The 5,000-nt window shown below is 35.3% G+C and overlaps 1 pseudogene; it reads left to right on the top strand.

The window, feature by feature from the left end:
• LOC137617110 (perlucin-like protein) overlaps positions 1-5,000 on the top strand; it is a 15,229-nt pseudogene that overhangs the window by 10,061 nt on the left and 168 nt on the right.

Raw genomic sequence — 5,000 nt, 5'->3', positions numbered from 1 at the left:
AAATGGTATGCTGAAGGTAATCCTCAATTCCTTAGTTTGCAATTTGGCATTCGTAAAGTCCTTGGAGCATGTGATGTCTTTTTTACAATCTCCAATGCAGTACAGAAATCCCTTAATTGTGGTCAGAATGTATGTATGGTTAGCCTAGATTTTAGTGTTCCTTTGAACATGTTAATCATGAAGCATTTGTTTTCAAACTAAAACAGTTGGGAGTAGGTGTGGGTCGATTCTCAGTATCATTATTGAAGTGTGAGTAATAAATTTGTTGTTGAAAGGCACCATTATGAAAACATGAATGGGACATCTGGTGTTCCTCAGGGTAGCAACCTAAGCTCAGTACTTCTCATAATATATACACATGATATTTGGTTTGTCACAAAAAACCATCTCTTTGTATATGCAGATGATACTACTATCTTTGCTTCAGTCTCCTTGCTTTAGTCTCCTGAATGAAGATCTATGATTGCAAAACCCCAGAGAGATCTAGCTTAAATTAGTGCAGGGTGTAAATTATGGAGCATGAAAGTATGATTGTGAGTAGGCCCAGGGCAGTATTTCCTAAACATCCAGATCTCAGTATTGACAATGTTTCGTTAACTCTATAGGAGTCTTTTAAAATCTTAGGTGTGATTCTTGATAGCAAATTTACTTTTAAGAAACACATTAGCTCGGTTTCTTCTTCAATTGCACAAAAATAATGTTACTGGCCGTATATAGGAGTTTTTGAAGATCGATCTATTCTGAAGAAGTGTTCTAACTCTTTATTTTAACTTGTTTCTACCATTTGCCTCCTGTCTGGTCTTCAGCTGTTGAATTTCTTATTAATTTGTTGGTCAAGAACTTATGATCTGTCACATTTCTTATTGCATATCTTGATATTAATGTCCAGCACTTTTGTTTTGTTTGTTCTCTATACATGATGCATAAGATTTTTAATAGTTCTGATCATCCTTTGCATTAACATCTTCCCAGAGAGTACCATCCAGCTCCTAATGCATGGTATGCAGTTAATTCTATTAGTCATACCTTATCCAACATAACGGTCAATACTACTCAGTATTCTAGAAGTTTTATTACAGCTACCACCAAGTTGTGGAATTATTTTCATAATCAGGCAGTTAAATTGTTTGAAATTCAATAGTTAAGACTTACAGTAAATAATTTTATGATACACAGACTGACGTAAGTCTCCTGTTATAGAGTTTATATGAAAAAAAAAAACATTTAAATTTTGTGAAAATATTCCATATTGATAGTTCATAACTTGTCTTGTTTATTTATTTAATTTCCCAACTGAGCTATTTCTCGCTGTTTGAGCTCTTGGGATTAGGAAGACCTGGTTTCCATCTAGGGTTGTAGCTCAGCTAGTAATAGCAATGATAACATAGAAATTAGCAAGTACTCCATTATCTTTAAAATCAAATTGCATAATGTAAGTAAATGTCTCAATAGTCTGATTAAAAAAAAGAAATGTGGTTCCTTAGTAACCAGGTGACGTTAACATAGGTGTTTCTGAGAAGCATGTGAACAGATCACTTGACGCCGGAGAGAGAAAGTATACAGTGCACGCTTGACTGAGGATATGAAACATGTCACGGAAAAAAGACCAGAGCTGGATGGGACGTCTGGGACAATGTAATGTTTGTTAATGAAGAAAAAAAAACTTGCCATGACTTAGTAGTTTTTGGAAAGAAAATAGTTTAAATGTAACTGGAGAATTCTTGTTATGATAAACAGACAATTACCCTTTTAAGATGAAATGAAAACAGGTGCTAGACTGCAGGTGGATGAGATCATTTAAATCTTGAAAATTTGTCAGTACTTTAGAAAGGTGTAACCTAACCAGTAAGTTTCATTCGCAGATACTACAGCTGGAATCAAAGTGTTCTGATGTGAAATAAGACTTAATTTGCTCACAGAAAGCAAGACCCTGATTTGGCCTTGTGAAAACACCTGTGAGTGGTGCAAGCCATAATGACATTCATCACTCACTTAAATGGAACTTTTAACTTCTTTCAGATTATCTTCCATGTGATGAGGGTTGGCTTAAGCTTGGACAATCCTGTTACTTCTTCAGTAAAGACCAGTTTACTTGGCAAGAAAGTCGGGAGAAATGCATTGCTATGAATTCTGACTTGGTCAAAGTAACTACTGATGAAGAGTATAACTTCCTGCGTGGTAAGTATCCATTTGAGCACAAGCAGTAGTGTCTATTGGATTAGTCTGCCAAAAAAGTCATAATTCTAAGAACATTTTACCGTTAACGTCTTTGGGAAATAGAGTATTAAGAAACCAACTGTGAAACCTCTCACATTCTCTCCTCGTTTTTCTATATCTTTATCCAGAAAACTTATCTTATGTTTACAATATTGTTTGATTCAGAAACATAAAATTATTGCTAAAAAGACTGAATGGTGTTAAATAATAACTCTTCAGTAGAGTTTACAATTGGTTTTATTGAATATGGGTGAGCGACTACAACGCAATAATAAGAACAATAGACAGAGACATCTGTCGTTAGCATCATGAAATATTTTGTAGTGTTCACTTCATATGAACAGAATTTAAGATGATCGTTTACGACTTTTGTTAGAATATTTTTGCCACATATCCTTGAGAAAATTTTCAGTTTTAACAAATTCAAATTTAGTAATATTTCGTGTTTAATTGAGAAAACTGATGCTTATTATTGAGCATGTACAGACTTATATTTCATATTAATGTTTTCTTTGAATACTATAAAAGTTAAATAACAATAATTGATGTAGCATGCAAGGAAAGGCACAAGCTTTAACTTTTTTTTTTCTCATTCTTCTTCCTATCTAAATAGTGTCATCGAGCACAGCCATTTAGTCTACATCTTAAATCACAGGAGCTTTTGACCACCTTCCCTTGCAATCTTCTAGGAAAGAATATCTTTGAAGGCATTTTAAAACTTATATCTTATGTTATACAGAGGACTATGAAGACAGGTTTTCAGTTCATTCACTCATTTACTTTTCAGATCTTGTGAAGGGTCACGATGCCTGGGTAGGATTGAATGACATTGATGTGGAAGGCACCTACGTTTGGACTGACGGGACTCCTTACTCGATGATCAAATGATGGTAAAGACTGAAAATATATTTTTACATTAGTCTACTAGAACAATATCATTATTATTATTATTATTATTATTATTATTATTATTATTATTATTATTATTATTATTATTATTATTATTATTATTATTATTCCTGTTGTTGTTGCTGTTGTTATTGTTGGTGTTGCTATTACCTTACCCACAACCCTAGTTGTAAATGCAGCATGTTACAAGCTCAAGGAAGTGCTCTAACAAATGAAAATAGCCCAGTGAGGAAAGAAAAAAATGAAACATAAAATATTGCGCCTGAGTGTACCCTTAAGCAAAAGAACTTCAATCCGCGACGTTGGATGATCATTATACAGAGCCTACGGCGATATTCAAGACTACAAAGTATCTTCTATACTTACAAAGTGGAGAGTAGCCACTGGACAATGAGAGTGCAGTAGTTGATCCCTTCATTAAAGAAGAGTTGCTTGGTTATGTTTGTGTTGTCAGGAGTATGAGGAAAGAGGATAATGTATAAAGAATAAGCTGTAACCAGAGAGGGATCCTCTTTAGTACTCCGTGGCCAGTCATACGACACACTGATACTTTAGCAGTAGTATCTCAACGGGTGGTTGGTGCTTTGGCTAACCTACTAACATCAGACAACTGGAAATAAAAAGTTAAAGAAGTTGTAGGCCTAAGTGGGAAGGAGTAACAAATATGAGGAAGCTTTATCACTGTCTGATGAAGTGGAGAAAAATCGAGATCCTAGGTAGGTCTGAGGAGTTCACCATCGGTATAATAAATCGATATGTTCAAAATGTCACGCATATGGGCAAGGAGCAAAAGAAAAAAAAATCCAATATCTCATATATTGGTTGACAGTAAACATTCTTTAAATACAACTTGGATTTCCATCAATTTTGTCCTCTACAGTTATAGGCCTGGATTAATTTCCTCTCCTTCCAAGTCGGTAGATGCAAATGACACTGGAATCAGTCTTATGATTGGAAATCTGAAGTCTGAGGAAAAAGAGAGCTGGTGCAATGCCTGGATGAAGCGGGGAGATGTTATCGGGGATGTGGAAAAGAGCGGGGAATTGACATTCTTGACCTCAGAGGACCTTTTGTGAATTTTAGCATATGATCATGTGAATGGGAGTGTGCAGTATATGTTAGAGTCATGAGGTTGTAGCAGGATTGCCTGATATTGGCTGGTGGGAGTGTGTGGACAGATAAGAGAGTAAGGGTTAAACTGTAAATTGAGTGAGTTAGGTCAACACAATATAGGACATAATTGGGGGTCTGGTATTTTTACTTTGAACACCACTTAAATGACATCCAGGTATTGTTCGTGTGTTATATAAGGAGGAAGAATAAAGTAGTGACAAGTATTGTGCCTTACCTTCCTTCCAGGTGGGTTCCTGGTGAGCCGAACACTAGTCCTGAAAGATGTATCCATTACTGGCGTGCAAAGGACGATCGCTGGAACGACGCACGTTGCTACAGGGAACAAGGGTAAAGTATAAAACCGTCCAAGTAGACGTAACATTTTACTTAACTCAGTGACAGTTCTTGATTAGAAACAGAAAATCTTCAAATGCTGCACCTAACACCTACATAATTTGAAATTACATTGCTCTATACTGCATATTGATTTGCCTAGTGGTTAATGAAGATGAAATGTCATTATCAACATCTGTACAATCAAGAGTTTAAAAATCAACTGAGATTCCCAGTATCAAAATAAAAGTTTCCTTCAAAACAAAAGTTATATAATTCCTATTCTATTTTGCCAACAGGTACATCTGTGAGAAACCTGTATTCCCGATTGATGTCTGAATTCCAGTGTCTCTTATAAAATGATGTATTCAGATTTGAACATGACTTGGTAGAAACATGGCAATATCAGCTGGTTTTACTTACACGTG

This window comes from Palaemon carinicauda, chromosome 23 (genome assembly GCF_036898095.1).
Source record: "Palaemon carinicauda isolate YSFRI2023 chromosome 23, ASM3689809v2, whole genome shotgun sequence".
Classification (NCBI taxonomy): domain Eukaryota; kingdom Metazoa; phylum Arthropoda; class Malacostraca; order Decapoda; family Palaemonidae; genus Palaemon; species Palaemon carinicauda.
Note: the sequence above shows the minus strand (reverse complement) of the source record. Positions and strands in the feature narration are given on the sequence as shown.